Genomic DNA, 26,284 nt, shown 5'->3' with positions numbered 1-26,284 from the left:
CCGTGGGATCAGTGAGTGCAGAGCAGTGGGACAGTCAGAAGCATCCGTACTTGAGAAGTGGTTGGAGCAGCGTCCACGAGGCGGCCCGGGCCTTGAAGGAAAACCCAACTCCTTCCAGGGCCTCAACGCCCTACGTGACCTGACCCCCGCCTCTTCCTGCCTCCTCTCCCTCCACCGCCCATCCCACCGAGGGTCCTTTCCTCCCCGTCTTCATTCCCAGCCCAGGCCTCTGCATTTGACGTGCGGGATGCCCGGGAGGCTCTGCCCTGGCCCCGGCCCCGAGCTCAGCCGGCCGGGTCAGGCGTCCCCCTTGGAGCGCCAAGGCCCTTGGCCGCGGGGATCGCCCATCACCTCGGGGGTCGCCCATGGCCGCGGGGATCGCCCATCACCCCGGGATCGCCCATCACCTCGGGGATCGCCCATCATCTCGGGATCGCCCACCGCCTCGGGGATCGGGGATCGCCCATGGCCGCGGGGATCGCCCTTCCCGGTCCTTACCCCCCCACACGGTGACCCTGCGAGGTCTTTCACTGCCCATTGTTTCCAGCTACAAGGTCAGGGCCGCGACTTCGTATTTCCTTCTGCTATAAACCTGGAGCCTAGGTAACACTGTCAAGTACATAATAAAACTCAAATATTATTTGGTGAACTAATCTTGAATGAAATCACGCCAGAGGTAAAGGTGAAGGAACAGGTAGAACTGCGAGACACACGAGGACTGCCCAGAACACGTAGGCTTCGAGTTAAGATGGGGGGGGGGGGCGCAGGTGCGCGCAGCTGGACCGGGATGCAGGGATGCAGGGCCGCGCGCCGTCCCTGTCCCCTGCGGCCAGCCAGGTGCGCCGGGGCTTCGCCTGCGCCCGCCTGGGCCCCCACGCCGACCAACTGACGGGGGGCGAGCAGGAGCGCTCCGTCCCTCCGCGGCCGAGCTCACAGCCGCAGCAGCGGGTCGGGCCGCGCGGACCGCCGGCGCGGCGGGGACGGTCCGTGACGTCACGGCCCGGGCCCCGAGACGTCACGGCCCGGGCCCCGCGGCGCGGCGCCTGCGCACTGCAGCCCCCGCGCGGAGCGGCACGCCGGCGCCCCTTGCGCACGCATGCGCGCTGCACTCCTCCCGCCTCCGGCAAGATGGCGGAGGCCAAGTAGCCAGGGGGCGGAGTGTGGCCCCCGGAAACCCGGCGGCTGCTGGGGGAGCGGCGGCCGCGGTGGCGCGATGCCGTGCCCGGGGGGCGCCGCGGGCCGCTACTGAGGACGGGACGCGCGGCGCCGCCTATGTGCGCCTCGCTGGGTTCGGGTCCGGTCGCCGCTGCTCCTGCCTGTGGCCGCCCTGCGCCCGCGGCTCCCGGAGCTCCGGCGGCGGCGGCGGCTGCGTCCCGGCGGAGAGGAAGCGCCCGGCGGCGTCCGGCAGGTGAGTGGGGCGCGGCCGACGCGGGGGGCCGCCGCTCGGAGCCGGGCGCTGGCGGCCCGACCCTGCCCCCACGCGCCTCCGCGGCCCCCCCCGGGGGACCCGGACCGCGAGCCCCGCGGCCTCCCCCCCGGGTGCCCCGCCCCGCCCCGCGTGACCCCCGCCCCCGCCCCCATCCCCCGGGGACCCGGCCCGCGCGCCCCAAGCCCTCCGACGGCGGGGCGTCCCGGGGACCCCGGCACCCCTGTGCCCCCCGACCCCGCCCCCATCCTCCGGGGACCCGACCCGTGCGCCCCAAGCCCTCCGACGGCGGGGCGTCCCGGGGACCCCGACACCCCCGTGCCCCCCGACCCCGCCCCCATCCCCCCGGGGGCCCGGCCCGCGCGCCCCAAGCCCTCCGACGGCGGGGCGTCCCGGGGACCCCGACACCCCCGTGCCCCCCGACCCCGCCCCCATCCCCCCGGGGGCCCGGCCCGCGCGCCCCAAGCCCTCCGACGGCGGGGCGTCCCGGGGACCCCGACACCCCCGTGCCCCCCGACCCCGCCCCCATCCCCCCGGGGGCCCGGCCCGCGCGCCCCAAGCCCTCCGACGGCGGGGCGTCCCGGGGACCCCGACACCCCCGTGCCCCCCGACCCCGCCCCCATCCCCCCGGGGGCCCGGCCCGCGCGCCCCAAGCCCTCCGACGGCGGGGCGTCCCGGGGACCCCGACACCCCCGTGCCCCCCGACCCCGCCCCCATCCCCCCGGGGACCCGGCCCGTGCGCCCCAAGCCCTCCGACGGCGGGGCGTCCCGGGGACCCCGACACCCCCGTGCCCCCCGACCCCGCCCCCATCCCCCCGGGGGCCCGGCCCGCGCGCCCCAAGCCCTCCGACGGCGGGGCGTCCCGGGGACCCCGACACCCCCGTGCCCCCCCGTGGGACCCCGGCCCTGCGAGCTCCGCCCCCTCCCCCCAGTGGGCCCTCCGAGTTGGGCGCGGGAGGATCGCCCGGGAGGCTCACCGGGGCCCCGCCCGGAGCGCCCCGAGGGCAGAGCGGCGGGGGGCGGGGGAGCGCCGAGCGCGGCGCGAGGTGGAGCTGGTCCGCGCCCTCCCGGGCCTTCCGAGTCCGCTGTCCTGTCCCTGAGGCTTTAGCTTCCCGGTTGTACCAGCTCTTTGTTGTCCTTACCAAGGACGGGAATGGAGAAAAGGGCTTTAGACCCAAAACTTCCCCGACGTCTTGGATTCCCGATTGTTGCCGCTACTCGCCGGCCACGACGGGACTTGACAGCGTGCAGCAGAAGGCGGTGGGCGGGTCGGCGCGGCCGGGGCTCCCCGCCTGGCGGGCAGGGCGCGGGGCCGGGCGCGGGGCCGCCCCAGCCCTCCCGGCTCGTCCTCCTGCGCGAGCCTCGTGGGGGCACCGGCTTCCCTCCGTGGAAAGTGGGCCGCCCGCGTACGGGTACCGATGACAGCTCCCTGGGGCCGCCCGCGGGCGGGCTTGCGGTGGACGGACGAGCAGGTCGCCCCGGGCGGCGCTCGGCGCTCGCAGTCCCTGCCCTCCTGCCCTCTGCCGCGCCCGCCGCCTCGGAAGGGGTCTCCGGGTCAGCCCCCACCCCGCCTCTGGGCACGTGATCGGTGCTCCCCTCTGCTGCACGCTCGGACCTCTCCGTGAATTTCCTTCTTTTAATTGATTTTTTTAATGTCTTAAATTTAGGGATAGGATTGTTTAGTTCAAAAAGGGCGGAGCATTTCGAGGCTTGATTCTTGTACGGGCTCGTGGGTTCCTTGTTTGTTTTGAGCCTTCACTTTTCTGCAGCCAAGGACCGAACGCTTCTAGAAGGGTTATCTCTCGGTTCTGTGGTTCTGGCTTAGGGGAAAGTAGGACTGATGAGCTCCTGTCAGTGGCTCTCTGCCTCTGGCAAAATAGTTAGAAGGCTTGCGTCCAAACACACCTCGGATCGCAAGCGCCCAGAAGCTCTTACTCTCCGGCTCTTAGCTAACGTGCCTGGTGCCCTCTCCCAGGGTCTCCGTGAACCCCCGTCCCCCTGTTCATCCAGCCCGGTTGCCTACTGCCGATCTCGCTTGCCTCCGTGTGCAACCAGGGCCGCACTGTCATCAGGTTTCACTAAGCGCTCGTTGATGTCCTAGAATGCTTTATTTTCTGTAGATTTTCCTTTCTAGTCCCCAGTCCAGAATAAGCCTCCTTGCTAGCTCTTTCAGCTTGACCCCTGAGATCCTGAAGGATAAAGAGACAGTTATGGGTGGATACTGGTTAGTTTTCATACCAGTTGCTGCTGTACTCTCTGCCGGGTCTTTAGTGCTGATTGTGTTTCTTTCTGTCTCATTTCCTGAAGGTTTTTATAGCAAGTAACTTGATCTCTTCCTTTCCTGAGAAAAATCTCAACTGTCTGAGGTGTATATTCTTTTGTGTTCTCAGAATCATTTCCTTATTTACTGCTATCTCAGAGGAAGAACTGTCCTTCCTCTTTCGCAGGAGCAGTCCCCTGCAGTTGTGTCCACAATCCTCACTCCCCGCCTTCCTTTCTGTAGAACTGTCGGCTATCATTCCTTCTCCAGCCTCTCCCTCCAGCCTACCTAGGTGCTCCTGTCCCGGCTGCCAAACAGGGGGCTGTGTGCCATGCAACTCAAGGAACCCCAGTCTGGGTTTTGAGCCCACTGTGCCACTGCATTTTCACCCTTTAATTCCAGGAGAGCCTGGTGTAGTAGGAAGAACATTGACTTTTGAGTCTCTTAAAACCACTTAGTGGCTATGTGGCTGTGGGCGAGTTACTACTCACTCTATTCTTTATCTATAAAATAGAACGTTAAACTTAGAGTCATAATTGAAGGAGTTTAACACTTGTTAAATGTCCACCCGAGTGTTTGGTACGTTATGGAGTTCCTAATAAATATAAATAATTCTTTCCTTTGCACTCAGACTTCCTTTAAATTTCAACACTGAAGTTGCTACTCTAAAGGTCGCCTGTGACCTCCTGATCACCAAATCTGATGGCCTTTCCTCGGTTATCCTGGTTTCATAAGACCATATGTGAAATATACTCTGTAGGAATAAGATTATCTGATTTCTTGGTTCTTCTGCATCGTATGTCGCGATTCTCTCCCGTCTCTGAAAGTTTTTTCGCATTTCCTACACTGTTCTAACCCCCAAACGTAGTGGTTCCTACATTAGTTAGGATGCAAACTGGATTTGAAAGCAAAAATAATGTGTTGGCGTCTATAATTGGCAAGTGCATAGGTAGAATGGGCTTCAGGAACAGGCTTACATCAACGGGGCTGAAGTTCCATTTTTCTGCTATTATCTCAATTTTGTCCTCCTGTTTGGGCTTTATGCTCAGACTAGCTTCCCCCCTAGTTTTAAAAAAATAAGTGGCTAATAACAATGTTTTTGATTTCCAAAGCAAGAGAGAGGGATTCTCGTCTAGCCTCTTCCCAAAAGCCCTAACCTCTATTCTGATTGAACCGATGGAGAAGGTCCTGCTGCCGAGTCTGTCACAGTATCTTTGTCAAGAGGGGTGGAATTATTTTAATTGGCCAAACTGGTAGATGAGCCTCATCTAAAATGACCATGGGTGAGGAGTATACTCAAGGATTTCTGTGCTTTTCATTGTGTTGTCTTGGTGGTTGTACCCTATTTTTAATGACCTAAATCACCATTTTTGTGTGGATGTTTTTCAGTTCTGTTAACTTGACTTCCCACCTACATTGCTTGCTCTCTATCTCTGACGTGTACTGTCATAAGCTTACCTCATACCAAACAGAATCAGATGAAATTTGGTTTAGGCCACCTTCCCTCACCTAGTGTGTTTACATGTGCATGTGTGTATATGTGTTTCTCTTCCTTCTAATGTCTCTTTTGTAAACATCTTTCTCCTAGCCACCCACTCTAATCATGCAGTCATCTTGGTTCTCCCACTTTGAGCAGCTGTCAGATCTTGAATATATCTTATGTTAGTTTGGCCTTGGGTTACATAATACCAACCAACAGTAAACAATATTTCACATAAAAAGAAGTCCAGAGTTAGAGGATTCCTGGTCAGTCAGTGTAGCTGTACAGTGATGTTATATCAAGGATCGAGGTGCTTTTCATCTTCATCCTTAGTGTGTTGATCCTTGGGCTCAGGCTCTTCCTCTCCTTGTTGCTCCAGACCTCACATTCTCACACAGTTAAACAAAGATAGGGGGAAGTTTGCCCTCCAGTCTCTTGATTAGGCAAATGATAAACCTTTCACAGAAGCCCTATGTCAGATGTCATCCTGGCAGGTTCATGCCCTGCTTGCAGGGGGCTGGAAAGATCATTATCTGGCATTTCAGTCTAGGAGGAAGTTACGTGAATGGCTGAGGGTAACGTGACCGACAAGATCAGTGACGTATCTCTGTCGTGTTTTATGGAGAAGTAAATGTAAATAAGAACTTTCCAGTAGTAGGAGCATACGGCACTTACAGAACTTACAGCACTGTTTATCCCAAGAGTTGATTGAAGCTATATGTATGATTTTGGTCAAACATTGAGATAGTCATAAATGACTGATTAAAACTGGATTATGCATCCCTGTTCTTCTAAGGTTGTTGTTAAGTACACTTATGTGTACCTGGTGGAACCACTGAGGGAAATGGGTACATATAAAACTATTAGAAAATAGATTTGTTTTTCTTGTTGGGATTGGGAGGAATTTGGAAAATATATGGGGACATTTTTGGTTGTCACAGTGGCTTTGCTTTTTGAAAGAATTCATGGACATTAACTTGTATTCTTATGTTGCAGGTGATAGAAAACCAAATTCAAGCTGCTTAAACAATAAAGGGAATGATTAGATCTTGTAGCTAAACTTTATCTAAGGCTTTATCCAGCCTGAAATCATCAAGGACTTGGCTCAGTTTCTCTGTGATTTGTTCAGCTGTGTCATTCCCCTTGTTTTGGTTTCACTCTCGGGCTAGCTTATCTCATGGTAGCAAATTACTATAGCTCTTTAAGACTTAAAACCCTCATTTCACATATAAAGTAAACAGAAGAATACCTTCTGTTACTTGATTTTGGGAGTATTTGTAATCATCACTGCTAAACGCCCTAAATGCCTACCTTAAAAATGTTGATTATATCCCCTGTTGCACTACAATTTTATAATCTATATTTGTATCTCTGGTGTATGTCATATCCTGTAAGTGTTATTTTTATCTACTCAATGCATTACTTTGTCTTATTTTTGTGTTCTTAATGTCTAGAATATTCTGGCTAAAAGATACACAGTGACCATTTATTGAAAGAATTAATGAAGGACACAGGACGGAAGGATGTGGAAAGGGATAGAGAATTTTAAGAAGGCCCCACTCCTCAGTTGTTATTGAACCCTGAATTACGTACATTGTACTCCTTTTACCACCAAAGCATATATATAATGCTCTTGTAATTAATAGAGTATAAATTCATTCGAAAGCCTTACTGAATTCTAGCAGTGTTTTTTCATTATTTTCTCAACAAAACTAAAGGCAGTTACCATCATTCATCCCGTAAATATTCTTGAGGGTCTGCTGTGTGCATATAATGTGGCAACAATGATGAACAAAACCGGGCCCGTGCCTCTCTGAGTATAAATGTTAGGGGTGCTGTCAGTAAACATTATCCATGTGAACACACACACACACACACACACACACACGGTAGTTAATGGACTTTGACATAAATAAAGCAGGTTCAGTGGGTAAAAGAGTAACAGCATGCTACGTTAGATAGGTTGGTGAGGGAAGGGCTTGTTGAGAAGCCCTTTGAGCTGAGAGACCTGAAGGCAGTGATGGGGGTAAGCCGGGGAGCTCTCTGAGGGGAAATGTTCAGTTAGAGGGAGTAGCACCTTCTGAGACGGAGTGTTTGTCACGTTGGAGAACAACAGGGAGGCCAGTGTGGCTGAAGCAGTGAGTCAAGGGGGGGGGGGGGTGGTAGGACAGTTGGTGGGACAGGTGGAGGCTAGATCAAGTAGGGCACTGAAGGTCATTTAAAGATTCGATTTTACTCCAAGTGAAATGAAAATCATTGAAGTGTTTCAAGCATGGAAATATCCAGATTGAACTGGATGGTTTGTTTTGTTTTGTTTTTAGAATTACTCTGATTATATGTTGAAAGTTGAAGGCAAGAATGGAAGCAGGAAAACCAGTTAGGAAAATTTTAGGATAACCTACATTGGAAATGCTCTGCTTGGAGAAGATAGTAGTGATAGAGGAGCAAAGAAGTGGTCATGTTTGTGATATACTGGAAAGGAGAGGGGCGCCAGGGTGGCCCAGTCGGTTAAGTGTCCAACTCTTGATTCTGGCTCCGGTCACGACCTCAGGTGTGTGAGATCAAGCCCCATGTCAGGCTCCATGCCCAGCCTTCAGTCTGCCTGAGAGTCTCTCCTCTGCCCCTCCCCCATTCACACCCTCCCTCCCTCCCTCTCTCTCTCAAAATAAAATCTTTAAAGAAAAAAAATTAGAGTAATTAGGATTCACTTATGGATTAGATGTGTAGTGTGAGGGAAACAGAAGTAAAGGGTGATTCCCAAGGTTTTCAACATGAGCAACTGGGTGAAAAGTGGCGCATTTTACTGAAATGGGGGCTTTGGGGAAGGGAATAGGTGGAAAACGGGTTTGAAAATGTAAATGAGGGGTTTTGTGTGGGGTGTGGCCGTGTTTTTTTTTTTTATTTAAAAACATATTTTTATTTTATTTTTATTTTTTATTTTTTATTTTTTATTGGAATTCAATTTGCCAACATTTAGCATAACACCCAGTGCTCATCCCGCAAGTGCCCCCCCTCAGTGCCCATCACCCAGTCACCCCAACGCCCCGCCCACCTCCCCTTCCACTACCCCTTGTTTGTTTCCCAGAGTTAGGAGTCTCTCGTGTTCTGTCTCCCTCACTGATGTGGCCGTGTTTAAGTGGAGACGTTGAATAGGCATGGCTATTAGGAGTTCAAGGGAGAGGTGGAGCTGGAGGTATATGTTTGAAAGTTATCAGTGTATAGATGGTATTTAGGGTCATGGGACCAGATGAGATCACCTGAAGAGTGAGAATGAGATTCATGAAACATTGTGATAATAAAAATGACTGCTGACCTTAAAGATTGGAGGCCACTGGGTTGAATAATAATACTTACAGCATTCAGATTATGAAGAGGATAATGAGTAGTTCTCTGAGAAAGAAATGGAACTCAATCTGGACTTCAAAGAACAGAAGGATTAGAAAAGGCTTTTTCCTTCTCATTTCAAGTGCAGTGGCTGGCCTATAGTGAGAATTCTACAGATGCTGGTGAGTGAACAAAAAGCACTTAGGCTGGGGAGCAGCCTGAGCAGGGGTTTAGCAGCAAGGAAGGCTAGAATATCAGAGAACTAGGAAGAAAAGTTTGTGCTGGCAAGTAGTGAAAAGTAGGATTCGGTTAGCCTATTCAAAGCTTTAAATCGTAAAATGACAGTTATATTTAACCTTGTGACCTAATAATTTTCAATTGTTTCTGTTGTTTGCACAGGGCCTTTAGTTACTGGCCTCTAATAGATGCTCAGTAAATGTTGAATAAGTGAGTGTGGAATTCCCAAAGTGTAAGGTTTATCTCTATTGTGTTCTTTCCATCTCATCAAAGTGTACTGGAATGTTCCAGACTGTGATAAGCATTAAACACATTTATACTTTATGATTGATAACAAGTTACTTGAGACATACCTCACAGCTGGTCAGAAAATACCAGGGTATTGGCACAACTGAGGTGGAAAATGGCTGTTCAAGAAAGTGAGGCGCTATAACCGTCTTTTATTTAGAGACTAACAGTTATTTTGCTTTTACAGAAATGACTGCTGGAAGCCTGTTTATAAATCATTTTCTCTTTTAGTTATCAAAGAGTAATCTGGTTTAGAATTATGGCCAGAAATCTGGAGATGATATGTCCTTAGAGGTCTAATTATTATTTTTAATGTTATATGATTTAAAGCACTAAATATAATTAGAAATTATTATAAATAATTAGCAAATTATAGACTTACACAGCTTAACTGCTAGGAAATAATTTACTTGAATAAAATCATACTGAGATAAAAATTGACTGAAATTTTAGTTACATTTTGAAGTAATTAAAATAAGATACTTTGGCTTCTGATTATTTTCTTCAGTTTTTATATACCCAGCTATTAAAGCTTTATACAGTCATCACAGGAAGTTCAGGAAATAAAAAGTACAGATAATATCCATAAGCTCATCATATAAAGAAAACCAGTAGAGCTTTTGTCTCCTCCATTCCCTCTCACCCGCCTTCTCATTCTTTTTTCTGTGCCTAAGACATATCCCCCCTTTAGTCATAGTATAAGTTGTTTGTGTATATTTCCAATTAAAAAAATTAGACTATGTACTTTTTAGACTCCTGTAAATCATATTTTTATTGACTGTTTAATCCATTGTAAAAATTATTTTTAACTATTCCCCATGGTTGGTTACTTAGTTGTTTTCCATTTTATTGTCATGTGCGCAGTGAACATCTTAGCATATTACAGATTTCTTTTTCTCTTTATCTTGGCTTTTTTCTTTAAGATGGGTTCATAGATAATGGAGTTACTGGATGATCTAGGCTACAGATGTCTTTAAGGATAACAATGTATGTTGCCAAGATTGTGCAGTGTCTTATAGGCCCAATAAATGTTCATTGATTTGAAATTAATCATAATGGGGGAAAAATTAGGACCTACAGAGTTGCTGAGCTTTAGTGATAGTCTTAAATCAGCCTTTTGTCCATCTCCAAGTTTTATCCTTTTTTTCTATAACATATATTCCAGATTGTACATAAAACATAAAGGGCAGCCCAGGTGGCTCAGTGGTTTAGCGCCGCCTTCAGCCCAGGATGTGATCCTGGAGACCCGGGATTGAGTTCCACATCTGGCTCCCTGCATGGAGCTTGCTTCTCCCCCGGCCTGTGTCTGTCTGTCTGTCTCTCTCTCTCCATGAAGGAATAAATAAAATCTTAAAAAATAAAAGTAAAGAGATTAATATTTTATTGTAAACACACATGAAATTATTACCCAGGTTAAGAAATAGAACACTGCATCATCCCAGGGCTGCTCTCCCTGTCTTGTTCCTGATCTCAAAGAGAAAGCTTTTAATATTTCACTTTCAAGTACATTTGCTGAAGTTATGTTTTTTGTTTTTTGTTTTTGTTAAAACCTTTATCATATTAAAGAAGTTCCCTTCTCAAAATCAGTCTGCAGAAATTTATTGCATTTCTATACACCAATAATGAAGCAGCAGAAAGAGAAATTAAGAAAACCATTGCATTAACAATTACACCAAAAATAATAAGATACCCAGGAGTAAACCTAACCAAAGAGGTAAAAGACATGTACTCTGAAAACTATAAAACACTGATGAAAGATATTGAAAACAACAATTGACATCCTATGCTCATGGATTGGAAGAACAGATACTGTTAAAATGTCTCTACTACCCAAAACAATCTACATATTTAATGCGATCCCTATACAAATACCAGTGGCATTTTTCACAAAAGTGGAACAAATAATCCTAAAATGTGTGTAAGACCACAAAAGACCCTGAATAGCCAAAAGAATCTTGAAAAAGAAAAGCTAAACTGGAGGTATCACAATTCTAGAATTGAAATCATATTACAAAGCTGTAATAATAAAAATAGTATGGAATTGGCACAAAAATAGACATATGGATTAATAATCCCACAAGAATATGGTCAATTAATCTTCAAGCAGGAATAGATTATGCAATGGGAAAAAGACAGTCTCTTCAACAGATGGTGTTGGGAAAACTGGACAGCAACATAAAGAAGAAAAGAAGGACAACTTTCTTACACCAAACACAAAACTAAATTCAAAATGGATGAACAACCTGAACGTGAGACCTGAAACCATACAAATCCTAGAAAAGAACACAGGCAAGAATTTCTTTGACATTAGCAACTCTTCTCTGACAGCAACTTTTTTTCTAGATAGGTCCCCTGAGATAAGGGGAACAAAAGTAAAAATTAACTATTGGGACTACATCAAAATAAAAAGCTTGCACAGCAAAGAAAGCAGTCAGTGAAACTAAAAGATAACTTCCGGAATGAGAGAAGATATTTGCACATGACATCCGATAAAGAGTCAGTATCCAAAATATAAAAAGAACACATACAACTTGACACTCAAAAACCAAATAATCCCATGAAAAAATGGGCTGAAGGCGTGAATAGACATTTCCCCAAAGAAGACATACAGATGATCAACAGACACATGAAAAGATGCTCCACATCTCTCATCATCAGGGAAATACGAATCAAAACTACAATGAGATATCACTTCACACCTGTCAGAATGGCTAAATAGCAACAGGTGTCGGTGAGGCTGTGGAGAAACGGTGCACCCTTGTGCACCGTTGGTGGGAATGCAAACTGGTGCAGCCACTGTTGAAAAGCAGAATGGAGTTTCCTCAAAAGGTTAAAAATAGAATTACCCTACAATCCAGTGATCACAGTACTGGGTATTTACCCAAAGGATACAAAAACACTAATTCAAAGGAATACATGTACCCCTGTGTTTATTGCAGCATTATTTACAATGGCCAAGGTACAGAAGCAGCCCAAGTGTTCATCCATTGATGAATGGATAAAGAAATGGTGTGTGTGTGTATATATATGATGAAATGTTATTCAGCCATTAAAGATAATGAAATCTTGCCATTTGCAATGACATGGATGGAGCTAAAAAGGATAATGCTAAGCAAATAAGTTTCAGACAAGTACCATATGATCTCACTCATATGTGGTATTTAAGAAACAAAACAAATGAGCAAAGAAAAAAAAAAAAGACAAACCAAGAAAGAGACTCTTAACTTTAAAAAATATATAAATATTTATTTATTCATGAGAGAGGCAGAGACAGGCAGAGAGAGAAGCAGGCTCCCGGTGCCCCGATGCGGGACTCCATCCCTGGACTCCTGGAACAGGCCATGAACCAAGCGGAAGCAGAAGATCAACCACTGAGCCACCCAGGCGTCCCAACAGGCTCTTAACTTAAGAGAACAAACAAACTGATGGTTACCAGAGGGGAGGTGGGTGGGAGGATGGGGGAAATAGATGAGGTTGGGATATGAGTACACTTCTCTTAATGAGCACTGGGTGATTAAAATAAAAACTTAAAAAAAATAAGTTCCCTCCTATATCTCATTTACTAACAATTTTGTGTCTTGTTCTGCTTGTTTGAATTTAATACTTTTTTATTTTACGACTTTTTATTACCATATGAATTTTCTTAGTGTGTTAATATATTGAATTTTATTTAACTGTTTAATTACTGATAAACCTAATTTAGTTTTACTGTACTTTGTTTTCAAATTGTTCCTGGTTTGTTCAGTTTATTAATATTTTCCTGAAAGTTTGCATCAATGTTCAGGAATGAGATGGCCTACATTGTTCTTCTCAAGATTTGAAATCATTGTTGCGCTAGCCTCATAAGGTAAACTGACCCGTATTTTCTATTCTGGAAAAGTTTGTGTATGATTAGATTTATTTGTTCCTCAAATTTTTACTGCAATCTGGCAGAGAAGCCATCTGAGCTGAGAATTTTCTTTTTGGAAAGGTTTTTGATTATTAATCGGATTTCCCCTTTCTAATAAGCTTATTCAGGTTTTCGGTCTCTTGATTATTTTGTAATTTTTCCCTTAAGAGGTTGTTTTTTTCATCCACACTTTTTAACTTACCTTCGCAAAATTATATATTAATGGCTTCAAGAAAGAAACCCCTTCTTATTTCTGATATAGTCTATAAGATAACCTCTTTTACCTTTATCAGTCTTATCAGAGATTTAGTAGTCTTTCAAAATAACTAAATTTTGAGTCTTGCTGATCCTTTTTATTGCATGTTTGTGTTCTTTTGCACTAATTTCTGCTTTATTTCCTTCCTTTTCCTTTTCTGGGGGGTTACTTTTTTGTTCTTTTATTAATTTCTTATAGTTGACTACTTTCCAGCATTTCTTCCTTTTAATTATATGCATTTAAGGCTAAGTGTTTCCCTCTAAGCACTGTTTTAGCTAGTTCTATTACTTAAATTATGATGTGTAGTATTTTTATAATTCACTTAAAATTTTCTAATTTTTATTGGCATTAAACTTTGACTTTTAGATTAGTTGGAAGTTTTATATTTCTTAATTTCTAAACACATGGAGATAATCTAGTTACTTTTTAATAATTTTTTGATTTCTAACAACTGTAAAAGGTAGAGAATACACTGATTCAACAGTCTGTGGTTTCAGACCTTTAAAATTTAAGATGTGCGTTATGGCCCAGTATATTATCTTTTGTTCCTCTGCAGTTGAGTGCAGTGTTCCATATATTTTTACTAGGTCATGTTTATTAATCTTGTAATTCATATCTTTAGCATCATTAGTGATCTTTTTTTGTTTATCAAATATAAAGGTATGTTAAAATATATCCCATTATGATTGTGGATTTGACTGTTTCCCCTTGTAGTTCTCTCAGTTTTTGTTTTCTGTATTTGAGGCTGTGCTAGTAGATGCATGAAAATGCACAGTAGTTATATCTTCTTTGTGACTTATAGTATGAAGTGTTCCTATTTTATTTGGATGGCCCTTTTTTTGCATTTAAGTTTAGTTTAGTTTGAGAGTGCTATAACAACACCAGCTTTCTCTTCATTATTGCTTGTATGGTATATCTTTTTCTATTCTTTTACCTTCAACCTTCTTCCGTTCTTACGTTTTTGGTGTGTCTCTTCTGTGACATGGTTGGATTTAACTCTCCCATCTTACTATATATTTTATATTTGCCCTGCTTGTTAGTTCCCTTTTCTCCACTTTCTTGCCATTTAGACAAGTTGACTATTTTTTCGTTTCAGATTTTTTTTTCTCTTACTATTTGGAAGTTACAACCTCTTTCTTTTTTTCTTTCTTTCTTCTTTTACTAGTTTTTACTAGTTTTTCTTTTTTTTCTTTCTTTCTTCTTTTACTAGTTACTAGAAGTTTTATTTTGTCCTTTTTCATATCTACCGTGTCACTTTATGTAGTTTTCATTTCCATGCAAAAATAGTCAAGCTTCACTTTTAGATCCTTGAATGTTGTATTTTTCAGTCTGTGTCTTTTTTTTTTTTTTAAGATTTTATTTATTCATGAGAGACACACAGAGAGAGGCAGAGACATAGAGAGAGAAGCAGGCTCCCTGGGGGGGGGGGAGCCCGATGCAGGACTGGATCCCAGGACCCTGGGATCACGCCCTGAGCTGAATGAATGCAGAGACACTCAACCAGTGAACCACCCAGGTGTCCCAGTCTGTGTTGTGTAATTCCAACATGTCAGCTCTCTGTGGACCTAAACTGTTGTCTTTGCAGAAATAATTTGATGTATAAGGTGAAGTTAATTTTTCTCCAAAGATTTTCTTTTGCTGTTGCTAAGTGCCTTGGAGTGTGAGACCATGTTAATCCAATTCCAAATCTTTTAACTTTTCTGGGCTACCTTCTGGTTCCCTCTTATTTGCCTTAGGATGCATCCCTGTGGAGTCCAAGCCCAAAGCCAATGATGTTTTTATTACGGTCTTTATCATTGGTGGGTTCCAGATTCTAACTTTTGTTCCCCAGTCCTGGAAGTCAAGCAACAAATCACAAAGTTCAGCCTCCTAAATACTTCTTTTTTGACAAATCCATGGAAGACAAAAGCTGAGCTCACCTTTCTGGGTTTCAACTTCTGGTGGATTTGAACTGGTTATTCACCCCTCACCATGTTGTTAGTTATTTGATGCTTTTAAGAAGAGAATTTTAATATTTTGTCTAGTTTTTAAAATTGACTTCAAAAGGATAAGTTTGAATTGTATAGTCTGCAATTTCTACAATCAAGTCCAAATATTTCTTTTTTTTTTTTTAATTTTTATTTATTTATGATAGTCACACAGAGAGAGAGGCAGAGACACAGGCAGAGGGAGAAGCAGGCTCCATGCACCGAGAGCCCGATGTGGGATTCGATCCCGGGTCTCCAGGATCGCGCCCTGGGCCAAAGGCAGGCGCCAAACCGCTGCGCCACCCAGGAATCCCCAAATATTTCTTTGACTAACTTGTTCAAGGAGAACTTGACATTTCTACAGTAGTCATTTCTTTGTGTTAAGGTTCCTTTTATGTTACAAATGAGATTATCTGGAGGTAAACATGAAGGTATGCTTGCCTTTTAATGCTCAGCATTGTTTATTACATTAGTCCATTTCTTTGCAAAGCCCCAAGGGAAGGAGACAGAGGATATTTTCTTTGACTGGAGAAGTCAGAAATAACGTGTAATGAAAATACGTGTAACGTGTAATGAAAATATGTGTAACGTAGGTAGTACATTGGGATAGGAATTGTCCTTTCCATGAACAAGGAGATGTAATGTGCACATTTTTTGAAGTAGAGATATACGAAGAGGGAGGGAAAATGCACTGAGCTGAGGAAGGACTGCAAACATCTGTCCTTGAGTAATTTTGTTGGAAGAGAGGTTCGTTTCCAGTAATTGTGAGAGCTTTCTATATGCCATATGGATGTTGTGATTTCTATTTTATTTTCCTAAATAATTTTTGGTATATCTCAGGGACAGAATATGAATTTTGAACCTTTGAACCCACATCTATTTAAAGTATTATATATATAATTTGCATTTGTTTTGGAAATTGAATCGATTAAATAGGTTAAACACACAGGTTAGAAATCTTACCATACAAACTAAACTGGAGTAGTTTATATAAATTGACATTCTGTGGTTGGAGGGGTGTTGAAAATTTTATATAACATACCAGTATATTTTTATTTTAAAGATGTTTAACTTGATATTAATCACAGCTGTTACCATGAAATGCCATCTGTCACTTTGTGATTACATTGATGCATCCACAAAATACAAACGCAGTTCTCTTTTAAGGAAATCTAGAATTCTGTTTGCTTATTTTTTCTCCTAAAAGAAAATACAAAGTTTCTTGTTAATTACAATTCCTTTCACTTTCCCAGCTGTGTCAGATTTAAACAGCTTCTTTGTTTTAGATTTGCTCACTGCCCTTCAAAGAACTGAAGAATGAAGTGAAGTGACAGAGAATTCTAGCACTGGGAAAGACAAGGCAGTGAGTTTTTCATGTGCCCTCTGTTCCTGCCCCTCTCCCATTTTAAATATGTTAAAACAGAGGCTCAAGGAAGTCTGGGTGCCTTGATTTGCCTAAAGTTGTACCGACCCAATATCCACATCTCTTCCTTTTTATAGTTTCTTGAGTTTCTTTTCAGCCATATGATACTATAGCTATTCCAAACACAACTAAGACAATGATTTATTAGCAACTATTAAGATCTGATAAAATATTAAAGCATCTTAATTATATATTTATTACAAATACAACTAATTTTATACTTTCTAAATTCAATTTGTGGAGTCTAGTTTTTAATTTCTTAGTTTGCTGTCATTGTTTAAATTCAGATATGAATTGGTCTCAGCCTTCAGTCTCAGCATTTGTTAATGTCTGTACTGTTCCTAAATTGGACTTTCATATGTTTTTTGAAGATTTTTATTTTGATAATGTAAAAAGCAGCTTTTAGGTTAGAATAAGTACTTCTGGAGTATGTTGTAGCATAATAACACTGAGTGTATTTCATCAATATACTTTTTTTTTTTTAAAGATTTTATGTATTTATTCATGGGAGACCCAGAGAGAGGTAGAGAGACACAGGCAGAGGGAGAAGCAGGCTCCCCACAGAGAGCCTGAGGTGGGACTCGATCCCGGAACCCAGACGCTCAACCAGTGAGTCACCCAGGTGCCCCTTCATCAATGTACTCCTTAACTCTTGGTTCCAAAATCTTGGAATCCTTCCACACCACTATAACACACATTTTCCGTGTTATATTCTTTTGTTCACTAGACCTGGATTTTAGTACCTCTGTTTAATTAGGCCTATGACATTCTACCCTTCTTATTCTAATCTTTCATTTCTTGTCTTCTTTTTCTTTGTTATAGTTTCAGTTCTGATATCTTTTCTAATATTTCAATAACATTTCTTTTATAGCTTCATGCTAACACAAGAGTTCTTCCTCTGTTTTCTTTAACAAACATTAGTTTACGCATTAGCATCACTGAAAAATGATGTTAGCTATCAGTTAAAATAAACTTGGAAAAAATGTCACACTGGGCAAAACCTACAAACGTATTTTAATTCTTGTGCTCATTTGGGTGAACACTCAACATATATTTTGACGAATTGCAGAGTAACCTAAGTTGAAACAAGTTTCAAATTCTCACAGAAAGTTAATACCTACTCATAAAAACTGAGAAATATCAGTTCTGTTATACCAAAGTAATGTATTATGTCAGTTTTAAATCCAATTATTGCTTCACTTTCATAGAAATTTATATGCTGTCTTTTGGAAGTACGTATTGGTAGGATTTTCCCACCACAACTTGATGATATTTTATAATGTTACCACATGCTATGATTTTATATTAGTTTTTATGATACTAACGAGATTTTTGATTCAGTGTAGAATTAGGTCTTTGACAAAGTTTTGTATCTCAATTCAGATAACTGCCTGCTAATTAAATATTATTACTAGCACTGAGAAGACTGGACTTAAACTGTGACAATTTTCTTGCCAAAATGTTAAATGTTAGGAACTTTTAAGAGCAACTGAATGGGAAAAGAGTTCTCATTTTCTGTGACCAGTGTTTGGTATGCTGCTTTATATGCCCCCCAAAAGCAGATTATTATATGGGGGGTGGGGGAGGGGTAATTCTATTCCTAATGTATCTCACTGTTACTGAGTAGCAAATTAAAATCTTTCGTTTGTCTTTTATTGGTTCTTAATGAAGTTACTGAAGGCCCTCTATAAACCTAGTAGTGAAGGCTTCTGCTTTTATTACTTGTGTTACCCATGCTCATCATTTAATTTTAATTACGGTATTTAATGTGATATTTACATAGTATATATATCCTCATTATAGTTGTCCATTTTTTATTGAGGTTAAGGACCAACCAGTGGTATAGGAAGACATCTCTGTTTTAAGATAAATACATTTAGATTTCTAAATCAGAAATAACTACTTTGGTTCAGTGGAGAATGAAACCTGGAGTCAAATATTTTGTACTGTCATTAGCTAGATCAGGACAAATCATTTGATCTTCTTTTTTTTTACGTATTTGAGAGCTTTTGTAGCCAATCACAATTTTTAAAAAATATTTATTTATTTGACAGAGAGAGAAAGTACACACACACACACACACACACACACACAGGCACGCACAAGCAGGGGGAAGGGCAGGCAGAGGGAGAGGGAGGGAGAAGCGACTCCCCTGCCCAGCAGAGAGCCCAGTGCAAGGCTCCATCCCAGAACCTGGGATCATGACCTGAGCCAAGGGCAGATGATTAAACAGTTGAGCCATCCGGGCACCCCTTACTTAACCTCCCTGTATATAATGTCTGTGTCTACAAAATGAGGGCATACTATATTTTAACTATGTTTTTTAAAAATATTTTTCTGAAGTGCTATAAGGAGCAGCCATCTCAAACAACTCTTCTAAAGCTGATCTACATGTGAAATTTGAAAAATCATATTCTGTTTTTATGTTGTCAAAGCCAGATTGTTTCTTGTCATCATCTTGGTTGTTTCCAGAGTTGTAAAAAAAATATAACTTGCTTCTTGGCCTCAAACTGAAATGTAGACACTATTAAGATACCAAGATAATGTCTTACTTAGCCAACTTAAAAAAAGTAACGAGCATGGTTTTGAATAAGTACTGAGGTTGTTTTAGGTGTCTCTCATTTTAAACAAAAAATATAGCTTCGTCAGGAAAAGAGACTTTATTATCTTTGAGCAGATACTCCATGCATATAGCACCCATTTCAAAAAGTACAAGAGAGTATGTATGAAATGAAAATAAATCTAGCCCTGTCCTTCAGCCACCTGCATCCTCTCTGCAGAAACAAACACTGTTGCCATTTTCTTGTTTAGTCTTTCAAACTGGAGTCCACAGAAACCAAAAATTTTAAAAACATTACTTGTGGATGCCCTTTAAGAAGGCAAATACATATGCTAATATGGTAGAATGATTTGCGTTTTCATCAAAAATTAGCATTCTGCAACATGATATACTTAAGAATTTTAAATCATAATGATAACTCTTATTCAAGCTCCAGAAGAGTTTTTACTTTAAAAAGTATAAAACAAGGACCCCTGGGTGGCGCAGCGGTTTGGTGCCTGCCTTTGGCCCAGGGCGCGATCCTGGAGACCCAGGATCGAATCCCACGTCGGGCTCCCGGTGCATGGAGCCTGCTTCTCCTTCTGCCTGTGTCTCTGCCTCTCTGTCTCTCTCTGTGTGACTATCATGAATAAATAAATAAAATCTTTAAAAAAAAATAAAAAAAAGTATAAAACAGATACTGCAAGGGGATAAACAACTTTCTATTTAAATCTAATTATCTGATACTTCTGTGTGAAAATCCTGCTGATTTGGAGTTTAACAAAAGTGGTCCCGTGATTAAAAGTTAATTTGGGAAAATATGACTAGAGTAGCCCTTTTGCTAACCACACAAAAAGGTGGTTGTTTGGAATTTCCATTGTGAATTACAATAGAGTGGAAGAATCTGTGTGTTCTACTTATTTCTTGTCTACATGAGGAACATTTGTTGACTTTCCTGGGCCTAGAGGATCTGCTTCCAAGATCACTCACTCACTCACTCACTCACTCCCTCATTTGGCTGACAAGTTGGTGCTGTGCTGGTTTGGGCACCATGTTGGCCTTTCTTCAGGTTTACCGGAGTATCTTCATAGCATGGTTGCTGGCCTCAAGGTGGAAGCTGCAATGTCTTTGGGGACCTAGCCTCAGAAGTCACTTCTTCACTATCTTATTGATCTACAGGTCAGATCTGTTAGGCACAGGACAACAGCATAACAGGCTTGAATACCAGCATTTTAAAGATTATTGGGTTTAATATTCCTTGGAATGTGATTGAAGTAGTACCTCCTAACCATAGCACCTGGCTCCATTTAAATAAGGATTGGACCAGCACTCTTACATTTGATATTTGTGGTAATCTCAAGGTAGAATCACGCAGAAAAGCCTAAGGCTTTCAGGACACTCTATACCTTTTATTTATGTGCTGCTCAGGAAAATGCATGTTTGATTGACAAGCTTGTTGCAATAATTTTTTTTTTATCATGTTTGTTGTCTGATGAGAAGAAAAATCGTGTAAATGGGGACTATCTAAAGATACTAAGACTAGCTTCCTCTTAGAAATTGTAGGATATGTCCTTTAGCTTTAACATATTACTGAAATCTTTGCTATGTCATCTATAGATGTTATTACTTTAATCTAGCCCTTGAATCCAGGTGTCATCTGGAAATTGGAGTGGATGTAGGGCATCACTTACAAAATAATCAATTCTGATTATAATCTGCAGAAAAGTAAGGTGTTGGCATATTTATGCTGCTGGAATGGTATGGAAGAGTAAGGCTGCCACTGTAAGATAAAACAAAAAATATTACCCATGTGTACTGTTTGAGAGTAATCTTTAGAGGAGTGAGAACTTGGGGATTTAAGTGTGGCAGGCTAGAGGCAGGGAGATTTGTAAATCAAGTGTCTGTTTAGTTTAAATGTCTTGGACATCAAATGACATATGGGATAGTTGGATATTCAGAGGAGAGGATTGGGATGGAGATACAAATTTGAGGTTTAGCATCATACGGATATTGGGACTAGGTGAGAAAACAACATGGAATCTTAAAAATGGATTAGCATTAGGTAAGTGAAAAAGTGGGAGTGAAAATCTTCCAGGAGATAAAATAGTATGAGTTGGTGGTGGGTGCAGAGGAGTCGAGTTGGTTGGAGTATAGCTAGAGTAGTTAGATGGCCTGGAAAGGTATGAAGGGCTCAGATCGTAAAGGACCTTACATGTGTTGCTAATGAGCTTGAACTTTTGTCACCAGCTGAACACCATGAAAGGTGGAAAATGCTAATCTTAAAGGGTCTTTGTAAAAGCTAACAGTTACGGATTTTTTGAAAAAGATTTTTATGTATTTTTTTCATGAGAGACACAGGCAGAGGAGCCCGATGTGGGACTCGATCCCTGGACCCCAGGATCACACCCTGATCCAAAGGCAGACGCTCAACCACTGAGCCACCCCGGCCTCCCTGGATTATTTTTTGTTAGGTATAGCTTAGAGTTTTTTTGTTTGTTAATATAAAAGTAGTACAGATCACTATTAAAAATGTAAATAGTAAAGGGGGTGCTAGGCTGGCTCAGTTGGTAGAACATGGAAGTCTTCATCTTGGGGTTGTGAGTTCAAGCCCCACATTATTCGTAGCACTAACTTAAAAGAAAAAAAAAAGTTTAAGCAGTAAAAATTAAAGCACCACTCAATTCTCTTCCCCAGAGGAAACCACTCTTAAGTTCCTTGAGTAATTTTTAAAACATTTCAAGCAGCATAGTGTTCTCAATACTAGAGTAGTATGAGACCAAAAAAAAAAAAAAAAAAAAACTATTTCAAAAGAAGTGGGAACAGGGTGAGAATCAATCCTCCAAGCTTCCAGGCAAATGATATTTTATATAGACTGTTGGCATAAAATAAATGGTTGATAAATCCAGCCCAAATACCTTATCACTGAATAGGAGATTTTTTTTTTTTTGTAAAGAATTTTGCATTCTCTGTTGTAAAAGAATGAATATCAAAAAGATCTCCTTTTTATGAAAGTCTAAAGTGTTTTAATGAGCAGATCCAACTGTTTGAATTAAATTGCAGACCTTCTTTGGGAAAGATTAAGAAAATGCCTCATCTATATTGTGTTAGGTACAGGCTGGTTTGGGACCAAAATGCTTATTGATTGGGGCACCTGGGTGGCTCAGTGGGTTAAGCGTCTGCTTTCAGCTCAGGTCAGGATCCTGGGGTCCTGGGTCAAGTCCCATGGCATTGGGCTCTCTGCTTAGCGAGGGAATCTGCTTCTTCCTCTCCCTCTGCCCCTCCCCCTGCTTGTGCTCCAACTTGCTCACTCTCTGTCAAATAAATTAATAAAATGTTTGTTTTGTTTTGTTAAAGATTTTATTTATTTATTCATAGACACACACACACACACACACACAGGCAGAGAGAGAGAGGCAAAGAGAGAGAGGCAGAGACCCAGGCAGAGGGAGAAGCAGGCTTCATGCAGGGAGCCTGACGTGGGACTCCATCCCGGGTCTCCAGGATCAGGCCCTGAGCCGAAGGTGGCCCTAAACCGCTGAGCCACCCGGGCTGCCCAATAAAATGTTTTTTTTAAAAAAAGATGTTTATGCTTAATGATGTATAATGAGAAAGGTAGTGGAATGTGAAGTGAAATTTAGTCCAGTTCTTAAGAAGTCTTTTTATTTCAATAAAAGCTATGACACCTCAAATAATTCTACCCAATCTTGGATGACTTGGCAAAGTAAGTTTAGAAAGACTCACAAAGTAAATGTGAAGTTCTAGTTTTAAAATCATTATATTGAAAGAGGGAATTACATTTTTTCATTTGCCTTGGCTTTCCTTTCTCACTTCTCTCTTAAAACATAATATTAAGTATTCATTTTGAATTCTTTTATTAGATAACTCATTATCCTAAATCTTAAAATGAATCGGTATGTTAGGTGCTGTTAGGGGCACTCTAGGTGACCAGAGGTTTGATTGATATAGTCCAATAATGCTAGGTAGATCTTTTTTTTCATTTTACTTTACATGTTTGGGTGATTTAGCCTATAATAGCAAATATTTATCCCCAAGTGCTCAGAAGTGAAATAATTTTATAGTCTGTACTTTGCTTTATGTGTTTAAAATTCAGCATAAAGCAAGAGGAAGGGAATATTTTCAAAAAGGAAGCAAATAACATAGAATTAGACAATACCAAACGCAATAGGTATATAGGTTGTTGAAAAAGTGATTGTTTCCTCATCTAAGGTAATGATATGAGGATATTGGTATGAGAATAAAAATCTTTACTCAAGTATTTGGTTTAAGATTGTACTAAAGTAAGCGCCACTATTACGCTGTAATTTATTTCTATTATGTACACCGATTTTTTTTTAAAGATTTTATTTATTCATGAGAGACACAGAGAGAGGCAGAGACCCAGGCAGAGGGAGAAGCAGGCTCCACACAGGGAGCCCGACGTGGGACTTGATGCCAGGACCCCGGGGTCATGCCCTGAGCTGAAGGCACGCACTCAACCGCTGAGCCACCTAGGTGTCCCCAAATTTTGTTTTTAACATCAATGTGTATGCTATAAATTGATAAATGATCCGTCGAGTAATATAGGTATTTTATGATAATTTAAATGTTAAAGTGATATTAATTTTTAATTATGTTTTCCTTGAAGAAAGTCTTTTATTTATTTTAAGAATTTTTTTTTAAAGATTTATCTAAAAAAAAAAAAGGTTTATTTGAGAGAATGAGAGAGAAAGCGCAGAGGGGGAGGGGCGGAGGGAGAGCATCTCAAGCAGACTCCCCCACTGAGCACAAAGCTTGCTGTGGGGCTCAATCTTACAACCCAGAGATCATGACCTGAGCTGAAATCGAGAGTCTGATGCTTAACCAACTGAATCAGCCAGGCGCCCTAAAGATTTTATTTTTAAGTAATCTCTACATCTGACATGAGGCTTGAACTTGTGACTACCAAGATCAAGGGTTAAATGCTTCACTGACTGAGCTAGCCAGTAGCCCCATGAGAAAGACTATTTTAAAAAACTCATTTTGTGTGCTTTTTCTCGAATTGACATTGATACTATAAACATTTGGTGCTGTTTTGGTAACTGAATTCCATTGGCTATTACTATTAAAATGTATCTTTATGAATAGGGTTTATACGTTGTTTTTGGGGAACAATCTTACAGTTTTTCCATTTTTCGGTAAAGATCAAAGTTAACATTAAACAAGACATACTTTTTTTTTCTTTTTTTTTTAAAGGGAAAGCACAAAGTCTTGTTTTAAACAGTTAGTTTTTAGAAAATTGGTCAGAATTTTTTCCCCCAAGAGGATAGTTTAAAACACTGGATACTCTAAACCTGGAACTTTACCTGCTTAAGATACGTTAAGAATTTAGAAAACAGGGGGCACCTGGGTGGCTCAGTGGTTGAACATCTGACTCTGGGTTTCAGCTAAGGTCACAATCTTGGGGTTGTGGGATTGAACCTTATGTTGGGCTCCACGTTGGGTAGGGAATTTGCTTGGGATTATCTTTCTCCCTCTTCCTCTGTGCCTTCCCCTGCCAGCCCCCCATCACTCTCTAAAATAATAGATAAATCTTTTTTTAAAAAAAAGGATTTAGAAAACAAAATATTCCCCTCTTAATGTGCAATTATTTTAATACTGTATTAGTTATAGAAAATGGTTACCAAAGATGACTTTGTGGGATTTTTGTTGTTGTTTTATTAGCAACATAAAATTAATAAACAGTGTTGTCAAAATTGCTAAAATAACACCAAATAAAGGAAAACTAAGTTTCTTGTAGAGTATAAAGTTGAGTGTTTCTCCCTGCCATTATATTTTGCAATTGAATAAGTCTTTGGTTATTAAATTTAACTATAAATTAGTAGTAACATACATATAATTTCTGATTATCCTCTTGAGTAGGAACTAGAAACTAGTTTAATTTTTATGGCTCGTCTCTAATCGTGTATCCTAATTTATTTGAAACGCCTGTATTTTTAATCGCCCATAAGGCAAAGTTTAAATTTTTTTAACCTAACAGACAAAATCAAAATCTTAGCCCTGAAAAATTCCTAAACACCTTTCAAGTCTAGTTCTATTCCTATTTTCTGAAATCTTTGTTGGTCACCTAGCCAGAAATCATGTAATCCCTCATCCTTTTATACACGTTGCCTTGTATTAAAACTTTGTTGTAAATGTTTAGGTCCCCTACTTGATTCTAAATTGATATCTTACTCATCTTTATATCATCTACATTCATACATTCAGCAGTATGTATTGAATGTGTATTGTGTACCAAGCACGTTCTAGGTGCAAAGGAAATAGCAGTGCACAAGAATGTAAACCAGTAGTAGACATTATGTTTGTCCTCATGGAATTTATATTCCAGTTTAGCAAGCAATGAGGGAGACAGAAAAATAAATGCATAGGTACAGAGATAGTGCCGTTCAGATCCTAAATGATTTGAGTAGAAAATAGCATGTTGTGGTAGAAAGTTTAAAGACAGTACCAATGTTCATAAGGTAATCATAGAAGCTCTTTTTGAAGATGTGACTTTTATGCCAAGAGACAAATGATAAGATGGAGCAGTCATTTGAAAATTTGGGAGCAGAGTTCTAAGGCTGAAGGAAAGGCAATACAGAAGCATAACACAGAGCAAGGAGAGGGTGAGGTAGGGGAAGAGAGTGGAAATGGAAGCAGAGGTTAGTTTTATACACCAAAGTAAGGATTTTGTAATTTATTTGAATTTCATTAGGAAGTCATTGACTGCTTAGAAGCTTTTGAGGGCTCATTTGTGGGCCCACCCAGGACCATTCTTAAAAAATTCCAGTTATAGCTCCCTATTTTAAAATCAGCTAATTAATAACCTTAATTATATGTGTCAAGTCCTTTTTACCATGTTATGTAGCATATTCACTAGAATAACACTAGGGCATATTTAACCTAGTACATAGTCAGCATTTTTTAAGTCATATGAGGGAAATGAAGCAGAATTAACTCAGAGTAGCCATGATTGAGTCATTCATGGCTTTTCTTTATTTCTTTTGCCTTTACTGATGTGCCTGCTACCATGCACACTGCCTTGTATTTGCCATACTCCCACAAAACGACCCCAGAATTACCCATAATAGCCAAGAAACAACCTAAGTGTTTATCAACGGATAAAGACAATGTGTGGGGGTGTGTGTGTACATACACACAATGGAATATTATTCAACCA

General features: G+C 41.8%; 1 protein-coding gene across 3 annotated transcripts in view; it reads left to right on the top strand.

Annotated features, from left to right (window-relative positions):
• The first annotated feature begins 1,130 nt into the window (after window positions 1–1,130).
• The window catches only part of APC (APC regulator of WNT signaling pathway), a 128,177-nt gene continuing 103,023 nt past the window's right edge, over window positions 1,131–26,284 (top strand). For all 3 annotated transcript variants that reach the window (XM_072787822.1, XM_072787813.1, XM_072787757.1), the window contains exon 1: window positions 1,131–1,408. The gene's annotated coding sequence lies outside the window, so the exon portion shown is untranslated. The remainder of the gene's footprint in view (window positions 1,409–26,284) is intronic.

Source organism: Canis lupus, chromosome 2 (genome assembly GCF_048164855.1).
Source record: "Canis lupus baileyi chromosome 2, mCanLup2.hap1, whole genome shotgun sequence".
Classification (NCBI taxonomy): Eukaryota; Metazoa; Chordata; class Mammalia; order Carnivora; family Canidae; genus Canis; species Canis lupus.
This window is presented reverse-complemented; position numbering and strand designations above follow the sequence as displayed.